The sequence below is a fragment of the Lissotriton vulgaris genome, chromosome 1_1 (genome assembly GCF_964263255.1).
Source record: "Lissotriton vulgaris chromosome 1_1, aLisVul1.2, whole genome shotgun sequence".
Taxonomy (NCBI): Eukaryota; Metazoa; Chordata; class Amphibia; order Caudata; family Salamandridae; genus Lissotriton; species Lissotriton vulgaris.
Window position 1 is genome coordinate 171,406,250 of NC_141685.1, and position 13,977 is coordinate 171,420,226.

A 13,977-nucleotide genomic window follows, 5' to 3' on the forward strand; every position below is an offset into this window, starting at 1 on the left:
CCCTAAAGCAGCGTGCACTATAAGGCCTGCTCGAGGGGTGTCTTACCGATATTTCAGACAGTCCCTATGGGCATCGCATACAGGGATGAGTGCCATGCCGACTCTTCAGTTTTGTCTGCACCAAGACACACAGCTGCAGTGGCAGTATGTATGTATGTATGTATGTATGTATGTATGTGCTTGGTGAGGGGTCCCTTAGCGTGGCATAATTTGTGCTGCAGCCTTTATAGACCCTCTGTAACAACAAGGCCCTTGGTCCCAGAGGTATCTTTTACAAGGGACTTATAAGTGAGCTAATGGGGTGACAATCGTGGAAACGAAAAGTACACTTAAGGGAAGGAGATCGGGCTCAGGGGATGTTAGAAACGGGACCCTGGCTGGCCAAGACTCGCGTCGAGGTCAGTCAGGGATCACCATTCCCAAGGTCAGGGCAAGGGAGTTACACACCAAGGTAACCCCCACTCGCCCTCTAGGTAACGTGGCGCGAGCAGTCAAGGCTGAACTTGGAGGCGATGTAAGTTAAGTATTTGCGCACGCACCCCAGCAACAACAACCAAAGGCCCACCACAAAGGAAAACTCCACACAAGGTTATAGAAAAATAGCCTTTGTATTATAATAAATATACATCAGATAAAACACACATCTTGTTACACTGTGCCAACAGGCACGGGCGGAATTTACAAGGGATATTTGTACAGGACAGGGCTACTTGGACCACTGTCAAGGGTATCAGCACTTTTAGAAGCAATACTTTCAGTAATAGCACTTTAGAAGCAATACCTTCAGTAATAGCACTTTAGAAGCAATACCTTCAGTAATAGCACTTTAGAAGCAATACCTTCAGTAATAGCACTTTAGAAGCAATACCTTCAGTAATAGCACACATTATAAAAGTAAAGCATACAACCAGTAATCACTGGTAACAGGACCTCACTAGCACCACCTGTACTAGGGAGAAAACAACCACCTACATGTCACAATACCTATAGGGGTGCAAGGATAAAACACATGATGTATTAACATTCAGAGGTGTACAAACAGTAACAATTGCGCCAAACTCACAAGTCACCACCTGTGACTGTCCCGGTGTCCCAATGTCAGGGTCTAAACGTGGCAGTTGCCCACAAAGTGCTGGGCAACTGGAGCAGGGAAAGTTAGGGCAACGTTGGAGCCCCTCTGGGCTCAAAGAACCACCACTGTGGCACTGGTGAGCCTCTCTGGGCTCTGGACAAGAACAATGAACTGGCCCTCCTGAGCCTCTCTCAGGCTCTCAGACCACGGACTCTGCCTCACTAGGCGGGGGGGGGGGTCCCTCACGGGGGACCCAGGCACAACTGGGGAGCCCCTCGGGGCTCTTAACCAAATAAGGGCACTGCTGAGCCTCTCAGGGCTCCAGCAACAAAGGTGCAGCCTCGCTGGGCTGTGGGGTCCCTCTCTCTGGGGACCCGGAGCAAAGACAAATGCCCTGCAAGAGCCTCGCAGGCTCACGAACGAAATGGCCCCTCAGAGCCTCTCTGGCTCATAACGAATGCAGGCGGGAGCCTCTCTAAGGCTCGTCAAGCAAGGGTGCCGGCAATCGAGCCTCGCAAGGCTCGCTAACAGGAAATGCCCCCAGAGCCTCTCAGACTCTAAACACGAGGTCGCGCTGCCGAGGGGGCGGGGGGGGGGGCGGACACCGACAATGTGTCCCGGCGCCCCTCCCTCCAGAACGGCCACACTCACCGGCTCTGGTCTCCAGCGGAGGCGGGTCTCTCCCTCTGGTCCCGGGGCTCTCCTCTCCACTCGGGGAGCCTCGGGGATCCGGCCGGCAGCTTCTCTCCTCCCAGCTCAGCTACAGAGGCGGGACTTCCGGTCGTCCTCTCCTGGGCCGCGCTAGGATTGGTCGGACCCCCAACCACTTCCGGGTCGCCGCGGGCAGCTTCTCTCCTCCCGGCTCAGCTACAGAGGCGGGACTTCCGGTCGGCCTCTCCTGGGCCGCGCTAGGATTGGTCGGACCCCCAACCACTTCCGGGTCGCCGCGGGCAGTGCGGCGGCTCGCTTTTTAGGCAGGCAGGCGGGCTCCCATGATCCGAGGAGTGGGCTCCCTCGTGGATCAACAACAAAACGGGCAAAACAACGCGGCAATGAGCGGGGTGGCACCCGCGCCGCCAAATCACCACACGGGGCGACCAGATGCCGGGTGGGCACCGGCTGTGCCCACCAAACGCTAGCAGCGCTAGCAACGAAGGGCAGGCGCTCCCAAGCGCCTCCAGGACAAAATGCAGCGCTCACAGCGCTAGGGCCAAAATCCAGCGCTTTCCAAGCGCTAGGCAGGCGATTTCAGCGCTCCCAGCGCTGAAGGGCAGAGAGCAGCGCTCTCAGGCTGCAGGCAAGGAGTCCTCAGTGCTCCCCAGCACTGGAGGACAGGACAAGGCTCCAGCAGGGGCTGGAGGCAGGCAGGGGGGCAAGGCTGGGCCAGAGCCAGCACACTGGGTCTCCAGGCAGGGAGACACCCCAAGTGGCGGTCCTCCTGGCCCCAGCAGCAGCAATAGCCCCCTCTGGCAGGATCCAAAAGCAGAACAACTTCAGTGGGGACACAGCCCCTTTTTATACAGTAAATCCTTTGTTTCAGGGTGCAGGGTGGGGGGAAACCAGTCGCAGCTGGTTCTGGAGCACTCTTGATGGCCCAACCACCCATTTTATTCACTGGGGAGGCTAGGGTCGTTAGACACACCACAGGGGGGCGGAGCCAGCATTGTGTGGGGAAAACCCAGCCCATCCAGGACACAGGTATACTCCTCCCACACATCACTCATGCTAATCTCCCACTCACCACCGGGCAGACCCATCCAGACTTCCTGGAGCCTGGCATGCCAGCCAGCTCCAGCCAATCACGCTCCAGCACCCTCACTGCACACATATCTCAATGTCCAGAAGTAGCACTTCCCTTCTAGACACATACATGCCACAGACACCATCTCGCAGCATTCACTCTCACGAGTTTATACATACTAAACTCGAGCCTGCACTCCCCACGCATCAGGAACTACCAGGGACACACACATTCCCCATGCATTCCTATGGGAGGGCAGGCCAGCCATACTACACGCACGCACTTTCACTCTGGGACTCAGGGGAAAGTGCGCAGAGACCCAAAAATCACTGACACAGGGTCACACATAAGGCAAAAAGTCTAGAGGTGAACCTGCCCTGCGGGCCAAGTCCAACACAACCCCCTTCCAGCCAAAACGCAGGGGAGAACAATCACCACTGTGATGGACTTCCCTGCTTGGGGCGATAGAACACGGACGCAGGCCCGCCACTGCCGGGACACCCTCCTGTTCTATGCTACGGTGAACCCCTAGGGTTCCTTCTAAAGCTACTGTAAGGACCAACTGGGCTACCCCACTGGTACTCCTCAGCTGTCCGCGGCCAGGACCAGGCCCTGGGCCACCCAGGTGCCACCGGTCCTTGCCAATTCGCAGAGCGGGGGGTAGTAACCCCTGGCACATAGTGTCCATTCTCCACTCTCCCTGTCTGCAAGACAGGACTAGACTGCCACTGGTTCACCAGCCTTTGGTCTACAACCTCAGGCGGACCAGGAGTCTCAGGGAAGGCTCTCCTCCCCTTACCTCTTCTTTTAGGGTTCCTCCTCCCCGTGCGAGGGGGACACCTAGAACGCCATTCCAACCTAGGGTTTAACCCCTCAGGTTGCACCGGGGTCAGAGATGGGCTTTCCCACCCTCTGCACCCCCTTCCAGAGGTCTGCCCTCTCCCAACTGGAGAAGTTCCTCTGGAAGAACCGGTCAGGACACTGGTTACAGTCGTCCTACCCTTCAGGTCAGGCCGAACCTGAACCTGGCCTCCCAACCTCCGGTCTAAAACCTTTGGTGGAATAATTGCCTGGCACTCCAGGACTTCTGGGGACTCACACGCAATCCCCCTGAGGCTGACACATGACCCATGTGTCGTGTGACCGTCTGTCTGGCGCAGATCTCCTGCCTCCTGTCCACCTGACAGTGCGCAAGGATCCCCCAGACCAGAAGTGGCGCCACCCGGGTCCACCCAAGAAGATCTAGCCCAACTGGCTAGTCTCTGGTCCACTGGTGCATCCACTGGGAAACTCATCCCCCAATCACTCCTCGCTTCGGACTTCTGTGCCCTCCCAACTGGAGCGACACTGCCGGACACTGGAACCCCTGGAGCTCTAGTTACAGACGTCCAGGTTCCCTAGACACTAGGAGATCCTCCTCAAGTGTACTAACAGGACAACCTAGGTCCCTAACCTGGTGTTCCCTCAAGAAACCACCCAAGTTCTGAGACAGGGCTTCGGGCCTCTGGGTGCTCTCAGCCACCCACTGACTCCTGCTCCACTGAGCCAGGTAGTCAGCCCCTCCACCCTTCTCACTATACTGGGACCTAGCTGGGCTACACTGAGCCTCTTCCACCACGCTGGGCTGGAAGCTCCCTGTACCACTACTGTTGGACTCACTCACTAGGGACTCTAAAGAACCTCTAGCACTCTCCCAGCGGTCCGCTTCCTCTGCAAGCTCACATGCCTCAGACAATCCACACCCCAACAGGTGTGTGCGCAACCTTGGAGAACAACAACTGAGCAGGTGCTCCTTGACAATCAGCTCAAAAAAGACATCAAAATCATCTTTCGTGTGAACCTTTACCCAATCAAACAGTGTCCCACAACATTCATCCTCAAACTCCTCCCACGACTGGTGAGGCAGCTTCCTACTGCCCCTGAATTTCAACCTTAACTCCTCCTCTGGGGAAACAGGTACCAGACTGGGGGAACTGGGAGTGGGACTGCTCGCACTGGGCTCTACATAGCTGCCACCACTGGACTCAACCCTCCCTGGGGGATCCAGAAAATTATGACTGCGGTCAGGGGATAACCTACACTCTAGGGCTAACTTCTCCCTGGCCAAGGCCCTCTCAGCCTCTGCAGTCCGCTCATTCACACCCAGCTGCGCCATCGCTCTGGCATGCTCTAACCTGAGCTTCTCCATGGCCAGCTGGTGCTCCCTCTCTTCTCTCCTATCCACCCACTCCTCTGGGGACAGGGAAGGGGATGCGGTGCTACATCTGACACTGGACCCAGCAAGGGACTCCCTATCTAGGGGGTACTCGCTCTCTGCTGGCGCCCATATACTGTCAAACTCACTCTCCACTTCAGACTCTTCAGGGCTCCCCTCAGACCCACCACCCTCATGGTGTGCGGTCCGGGCCCTCTCCCTCTCATTGTGCTCACGCTCCCAGTCACTCTTCTGCCACAGGATCATGTTATCCCTAAGCTTGGACTGGGTGTCTGACTCACTCACTGGGATGTCTCTCTCCTTACATAACCGTACCAACTCATGCACACTGTACTTAAACAGGCTACAAAGGTTAAAAGGAGATTCCATCTTGACAGGATGCTCACAGACACATGCAACACAAGGGACCTAGCAATCTGAAGTAAGAGTAAACAATTCCAAAATCTCAACAATCTCCTTAAAAAAGAACTCACTCATGCGTCCAGGGAAACACCATTCATCCACACACACCCTCCCCTCAGATCGGTAAGGCAGTTTCTACCACCCCTGACTTCTCAACCTGACCACATGTGACACAGGTACCAAACTCTGGAAGCAGGGCGGGGGACAAATGTACTGAACACAATTATCAAATGACACTCTTCAGGAGAAGAAACAATGGAACTTTACCAAAAACACAATAATCCCCAAAAATGTGGTCATCTAAAATGCAGAGCTTTGTAGTGGCCAGTTGCCACTGTGGTACAACGCAAACACAAATCCTTATCCTCACCGCTTGCCGCCAATGTTGGAAACGGGACCCTGGCTGGCCAAGACTCGCGTCGAGGTCAGTCAGGGATCACCATTCCCAAGGTCAGGGCAAGGGAGTCACACACCAAGGTAACCCCCACTCGCCCTCTAGGTAACGTGGCGCGAGCAGTCAAGGCTGAACTTGGAGGCGATGTAAGTTAAGTATTTGCGCACGCACCCCAGCAACAACAACCAAAGGCCCACCACAAAGGAAAACTCCACACAAGGTTATAGAAAAATAGCCTTTGTATTATAATAAATATACATCAGATAAAACACACATCTTGTTACACTGTGCCAACAGGCACGGGCGGAATTTACAAGGGATATTTGTACAGGACAGGGCCACTTGGACCACTGTCAAGGGTATCAGCACTTTTAGAAGCAATACTTTCAGTAATAGCACTTTAGAAGCAATACCTTCAGTAATAGCACTTTAGAAGCAATACCTTCAGTAATAGCACTTTAGAAGCAATACCTTCAGTAATAGCACACAATATAAAAGTAGAGCATACAACCAGTAATCACTGGTAACAGGACCTCACTAGCACCAACTGTACTAGGGAGAAAACAACCACCTACATGTCACAATACCTATAGGGGTGCAAGGATAAAACACATGATGTATTAACATTCAGAGGTGTTCAAACAGTAACAATTGCGCCAAACTCACAAGTCACCACCTGTGACTGTCCCGGTGTCCCAATGTCAGGGCCTAAACGTGGCAGTTGCCCACAAAGTGCTGGGCAACTGGAGCAGGGAAAGTTAGGGCAACGTTGGAGCCCCTCTGGGCTCAAAGAACCACCACTGTGGCACTGGTGAGCCTCTCTGGGCTCTGGACAAGAACAATGAACTGGCCCTCCTGAGCCTCTCTCAGGCTCTCAGACCACGGACTCTGCCTCACTAGGCGGGGGAGGTCCCTCACGGGGGACCCAGGCACAACTGGGGAGCCTCTCGGGGCTCTTAACCAAATAAGGGCACTGCTGAGCCTCTCAGGGCTCCAGCAACAAAGGTGCAGCCTCGCTGGGCTGTAGGGTCCCTCTCTCTGGGGACCCGGAGCAAAGACAAATGCCCTGCAAGAGCCTCGCAGGCTCACGAATGAAATGGCCCCTCAGAGCCTCTCTGGCTCATAACGAATGCAGGCGGGAGCCTCTCTAAGGCTCGTCAAGCAAGGGTGCCGGCAATCGAGCCTCGCAAGGCTCGCTAACAGGAAATGCCCCCAGAGCCTCTCAGACTCTAAACACGAGGGCGCGAGGTCGCGCTGCCGAGGGGGCAGGGGGAGGGGGGGGCGGACACCGACAATGTGTCCCGGCGCCCCTCCCTCCAGAACGGCCACACTCACCGGCTCTGGTCTCCAGCGGAGGCGGGTCTCTCCCTCTGGTCCCGGGGCTCTCCTCTCCACTCGGGGAGCCTCGGGGATCCGGCCGGCAGCTTCTCTCCTCCCGGCTCAGCTACAGAGGCGGGACTTCCGGTCGGCCTCTCCTGGGCCGCGCTAGGATTGGTCGGACCCCCAACCACTTCCGGGTCGCCGCGGGCAGTGCGGCGGCTCGCTTCTTAGGCAGGCAGGCGGGCTCCCATGATCCGAGGAGTGGGCTCCCTCGTGGATCAACAACAAAACGGGCAAAACAACGCGGCAATGAGCGGGGTGGCACCCGCGCCGCCAAATCACTACACGGGGCGACCAGATGCCGGGTGGGCACCGGCTGTGCCCACCAAGCGCTAGCAGCGCTAGCAACGAAGGGCAGGCGCTCCCAAGCGCCTCCAGGACAAAATGCAGCGCTCACAGCGCTAGGGCCAAAATCCAGCGCTTTCCAAGCGCTAGGCAGGCGATTTCAGCGCTCCCAGCGCTGAAGGGCAGAGAGCAGCGCTCTCAGGCTGCAGGCAAGGAGTCCTCAGTGCTCCCCAGCACTGGAGGACAGGACAAGGCTCCAGCAGGGGCTGGAGGCAGGCAGGGGGGCAAGGCTGGGCCAGAGCCAGCACACTGGGTCTCCAGGCAGGGAGACACCCCAAGTGGCGGTCCTCCTGGCCCCCTCTGGCAGGATCCAAAAGCAGAACAACTTCAGTGGGGACACAGCCCCTTTTTATACAGTAAATCCTTTGTTTCAGGGTGCAGGGTGTGGGGAAACCAGTCGCAGCTGGTTCTGGAGCACTCTTGATGGCCCAACCACCCATTTTATTCACTGGGGAGGCTAGGGTCGTTAGACACACCACAGGGGGGCGGAGCCAGCATTGTGTGGGGAAAACCCAGCCCATCCAGGACACAGGTATACTCCTCCCACACATCACTCATGCTAATCTCCCACTCACCACCGGGCAGACCCATCCAGACTTCCTGGAGCCTGGCATGCCAGCCAGCTCCAGCCAATCACGCTCCAGCACCCTCACTGCACACATATCTCAATGTCCAGAAGTAGCACTTCCCTTCTAGACACATACATGCCGCAGACACCATCTCGCAGCATTCACTCTCACGAGTTTATACATACTAAACTCGAGCCTGCACTCCCCACGCGTCTGGAACTAACAGGGAACAAACACATTCCCCATGCATTCCTATGGGAGGGCAGGCCAGCCATACTACACGCACGCACTTTCACTCTGGGACTCAGGGGAAAGTGCGCAGAGACCCAAAAATCACTGACACAGGGTCACACATAAGGCAAAAAGTCTAGGGGTGAACCTGCCCTGCGGGCCAAGTCCAACAGGGGACCTGGTTGGCAGGGACCCTGTGCACTTCCAGTAAAACCTATATCATTTTCCGGGTAAAAAGTGAAGGCTAAACATGTCCAAAACAGGTCTTTTCCTACATTGAGACATTTTTCCTAGGACAGCGGAAACTCTACAGCAGGTCTTGCTCACAGTCTTTATACTGTGACTGTCACTACTGAACATTAATCTTGAATTGTTAAAGCAGGGCCAGGATCTGGACAGGAGCCAATGAACAGGAGGGCAACTCACCAGATAACAGAAGTCTTCTGTCTTCACACGCACTTAGAGAGAACAATGCCATCCCATGTATTGCATGACAAAGAGACCACAACCCTCAGTGAAACACTCACCTCTCAGATGTGATTCGATAATAAGAATAAAATGAACATAACAGGTCCCTGGGGACCCCACAGATACACTGTTCCTACCAGTTCTATAAATGCTTGGGGTCCCGCAGGTAAACCTAACAGTGCTACAAAGGCTTAGGGGCCCTACAGGTAAACCTTTCCTAACCCAGTGCTACAAATGCTATGTGCTCACTGCAGCAGGACTGGGCGCTCTAGGGCAGCAATTAAGTTGCTTGGCATTTATCTACCCTTAGCTAAGCCACGTGATAAAGGCAGTAGATCAGGATGATTCTCCTCGATCAGAAGTAGCTCTCACTATCGAAAAGGTGAAGACCCTGGTATAACACAAACGCAGACATGCGGTTAGGCTCTACCAGGACATGTAGTAAACTATTAATGTATGTATCTGTAGGATTAGATTGCATTGCAAGTTAATTCATATGTGACTATTTTCCGCACACAACATACAACATAGATTCCTCACGAGCGCCCCCTGATGAAGGGAGAACCCCAAAAATGAATTGGGCAGACTGAATTTAAATTTACTAGCGGAACAGTGGATTTTTAAAGTGATTCTATGAGAATAAATATGCTTAAACTGGAACACAGGTGGATTTGCTTCCAAGGGAAGGAGACATTGATGCACTTTTACAGGTACAAGCTGTGGAGGAGGAGACACAGACCTGATCTAGTCTGGCGCTATATAAACAACTGTAGCCAAATACATCTCCCTACTGGCACGCGATGAGTGGATTTCATAAATACTACAATAATGAATAAAAAAATACACGCATGCATAGACAAGGTTTGCTATGTAACATCTGTACTCCTGTAAACCTAAACAAACACCAGTAATCAGACACTAGGGACATCACCTGAAGCTCCTAAGATTTTCCTTTTGTTTGGTATCTTGTTTTTGGTAGGCGGGTTTTTAGGATAAGCTATTTTTGGGTGCGTCTGGGGGTGGGGTGTGTCAGGTAGCCCCTGTGGTAGACGATGGGATAGAGGATAAGGAGTGCCATGCCATCCCTTCATATATTTCTCCCCTCCTATATTCACAGTCCCCTTTTACCAGTTGTCCGCTTTGCTGTCCTCAAGAAGTGGAGAGAGGGGAATCGGCAGGCGGCCCCTTTAAGCCGGAGCTAAGGATGGACATCAGAGGATACACACTTGAAGAAGGCAGGGGCGGCGAGCATTTCAGGTTGGTCAGTAGTTGGTACAGCTACACGCGGAACGGGAACGCGAGGCGGAGAAACCAGGGGGGGAAGACCGGAAAGACAGAGAAGGACTAACAGCCTTATGAGAGAGAGAACCGGAGCCCAGGGGAGGTCACAGCTTGTCGGCGAGCAGAACACCCGAACCTGGCGGAGGAGGGAAAGCCGAAGCAGATGACCAGACCTCACTGAAGGACGCAGAGTCACCACGCCATGGCCCCGGAGGGACGTGGCTCTTCCAGGTGCGTGGGCGTCTACGGGGTTTTTGGAAAGGGGCTGAGTAAGAGAGTGACGGGAGGGGAGGCAGAGGGGTGAAAGGGACCCAGGGAAAAGGAAATAAGTGAGACGGAAACAAAGAGAAGAGCAGAAATCATGGGCTACTCTTTTTCTTTTGGTTGCTCCAACGTCTACCCCCTCCCTTCACATTTATGCATAGCTATTATTTATCCCTCACATCCTCCCTTGACTAAACCATAAAGCAAAAACACTTACCTGAGTCTTTGGCTTCTGTCCGAGGGACGACAGCGGCCAAGGCTCACCTAAGGGACTGAAGTGGAAGTCCCTGTGGGAAAGAAGAATATAAAAGAGACAATCAATCATTGTGATTTCCTGTAATACTAATAAAAAAGTGCATACCAAGAAATTATTCAATGCAGTGTGCTTCTTCTTGACCGACTCTTCTACAACGGGGAGCTACATACTTTCCCTACAGGAAATGGGAGACAGAAACACAGAGACCAACAGACACACACACACACGGGAAAGCATAGTAGGAAAACGCTACATACAGTTTTTATATGCTTGCATATGTACATTGTTTTAGAAAGATGGTGGAACTATTTATTCTGTTCAATGTGCCTATTTTGCTAACTACTTTTATCTGCTTCTATTATCATTTCAGTTCGGACTGGACTGTTCCCATGAGGCACAGGGTCAAGACTGATTTGCATATGGCCAGGTCCAACCTGGGGTGGCATGGTGAGCAAAATAATGATGGATTTAACCCAGATCTCTTGACTGTGGGTGAATGTTTTGATTTATTCTGCATTCCGTCCATCAATTGTGTGTCTTTTGCTCTATTATCATTGCAGCACATAAATTGTATACAAGAATTACGATGCTTAAATTAATGATGAAAATTCTAATGATATGTTATTTTAATTTGATATTGCACATGAATTGCCACTAAGCAGAAACTACTTTAAGGAGAAATTTAGGATTGGTACGTAGAACCACTCTATCTTTGTGAAGTTGAAAGAAAGGCTCTTGTATAGTTAATGCCTGAAGTTCATCAACTCTCCTTAGTGAGTTTATCGTTATGAGGAAAGCAACTTTCCATGACAGGAATTGTAACGGACATTTGTGCATTGGTTCAAAAGGCGGGCCCATTAGCCTTGGAAGAACTATGTTTAAGTTTCACTCTGGAGCAGGGGGAATACTTGGCGGTATAACCCTTTTTAATCCTTCCATGAAGACTTTAATCGCTGGTACTCTGAAGAGAGATAGGTGTTGTCTATTTTGCAAGTATGCAGCTACGACTCCCAGGTGTAAACAAATGGATGTGTAAGTGAATCCACATTGCTGTAAATGCAACAGATAACAAATTATATTCTGCACAAACGCATCAAGATGATTGATATTGTTGTTGTTACAATAGGCAACAAAACGTTTCCATTTGCTGCATAACATGCTCTAGTAGTAGGCTTTCTAGCTTCCTTGAAAATATTCATACAGTCTGGTTGTAGTTGTAAATAACCAAACTCTATGACTTCAGAAGCCAAATCGCTAGGTTGAGTTCTCTGGGAATTGGATGTCTGATTTCTCCATGGCTCGGAGTGAGGAGACAAGATGTGATATGTAGCTTTTGATGTGGAACCACTGAGAGTTCGAAGGATGAGAGTACCAAGGTTGACGAGAACATGAGTGGGCTATTAAGATCAGAGAGGGACATTTGTCTGAGCTTCCGAACTATAAATGGAATTAGAAGGAGAGGCGGAAAAGCGTAAGCTAAAGCGTTTTCTCCATGTTAATTTCCATAGGAAATTTTGCGACAAGCTATAGCCCGAACTGCTGAACGGAATTACCCAAAATTTGGAAAAAAAGGTAGAGCTTGGTTCAGAACGCGACCTTTTTTAAAATGGTGTAAATCCGTTCAGTAGTTTTTGAGAAAATCAAAAAATAAGAGTAAAAAAATCAATTTCCCATAGGAAAATTTGTGCAAGGCTACAGCCGAAACTACTGAACGGAATTACCACAAATTTGGCAAAAAGGTAGTGCTTCGGTCACAAAGCGACCTTTTTAGGTCTCACCTGAGCCAGCGCATGCCCTGCACTGGCGAGACTTTAAGTAAGTGGGCTTCAGAAAATTCTACCACTGTGGCCTAGAGCTTGCGGTTACGTGCTCGGGAGCGCGCTCACGAGCAGAGGAGCTATCTGGCTTTCCTCTCTCCTCATGGGTCATCAGCTTTCAAAATACGAGAGCTTTCTTTCACATTTCTGAAGTTGATAGCTTCCTTTTCATTTGCCTATGTATCCCTACCTCTACTCTACCTCTCTACCTCTACTCTACCTCTCTTCTACCCCTCTACCTCTCTTCTACCCCTCTACTTCTCTTCTACTGCTCTACCTCTCTTCATTCCTCTACCTCTCTTCTATCCCTCTACCTCTCCTCTACTACCCCTTTACCCCTCTAATATCCCTCTTCTACCCCTCTACACCACTTGTACCCCTCTACTACCCGCCTACCCTACTACCCCTCTATTACCCCTTTACCTCCCCTCTACCTCTCTTCTACCCCTCTACTTCTCTTCTACTGCTCTACCTCTCTTCATTCCTCTACCTCTCTTCTACCCCTCTACCTCTCTTCTACCCCTCTACCTCTCTTCAACCCCTCTACCTCTACTCTATCTCTCTTCTAACCCTCTACCCCTCTTCTACCCCTCTACCTCTCTTCTACCTCTCTACCCTTCTTCTACCCCTCTACCCCTCTTCTACCCCTCTACTATACCTCAACCCCTCTACTACCCCTCTACCACCGCTCTCCTACCACTCTACCGCTCTACTACCCCTCTTCTCCTTTTCTACCCCTCTACCCCTCCTCTACCACTCTACTACCCCTCTACCCCACTACTACCCCTCGTCTACCCCTCTACTACCCCCCACTACCCCTCTACTACCCTGCAACCCCTCTACTACTGCTCTACAACCATCTACTACCCCTCTGATACCCCTCTACCTCTCCTCTACCCCTCTACCCTCTTCTACCCCTCTTCTATCCTCTACCCCTCTTATACCCCTCTACTATACCTCAACCCCTTTATTACCCCTCTACCACCGCTCGCCTACCGCTCTACTATCTCTCTTCTACCGCTCTACCCCTTTGCTACCCCTGTACCACTCTTCTACCCCTGTACCCCTCTTCTACCCCTCTACTACCCCTCTTCTACCCCTCTACTTCTCTTTTACCCCTCTACTTCTCTTCTACCCCTCTACTTCTCTTCTACCCCACTACCTCTCTTCTACTACACTACCTCTCTTCTATCCCTCTACCTCTCTTCTACCCCTCTACCTCTCTTCTACGCCTCTACCTCTCTTCTACCCCTCTTACCTCTATTCTACCTCTCTACCCCTCTTCTACCCCCTACACCTCTATACCTCCACCCCTCTACTACCCCTCAAACCTACTACCCCTGTAACCTACTATCCCTCTAGTGCCCCTCTACCTCTCTTCTACCACTCTACCTCTATTCTACCTCTCTTCTAACACTCTACCTCTCTTCTATCCCTCTACCTCTCTTCTATCCCTCTACCTTTCTTCTATCCCTCTAGCTCTCTTCTATCCCTCAACATCTCTTCTACTCTTCTACCACTCTACCTCTTTTCTACCCCTCT

At 52.0% G+C, this 13,977-nt stretch overlaps 1 long non-coding RNA gene across 1 annotated transcript in view; it reads right to left on the bottom strand.

Annotated features, from left to right (window-relative positions):
* Positions 1-13,977, bottom strand: part of LOC147738034 (uncharacterized) — a 132,337-nt gene that overhangs the window by 107,158 nt on the left and 11,202 nt on the right. The window contains exon 2 of the long non-coding RNA XR_015307446.1: positions 10,580-10,649. This is a non-coding gene — a long non-coding RNA (uncharacterized LOC147738034). The remainder of the gene's footprint in view (positions 1-10,579; positions 10,650-13,977) is intronic.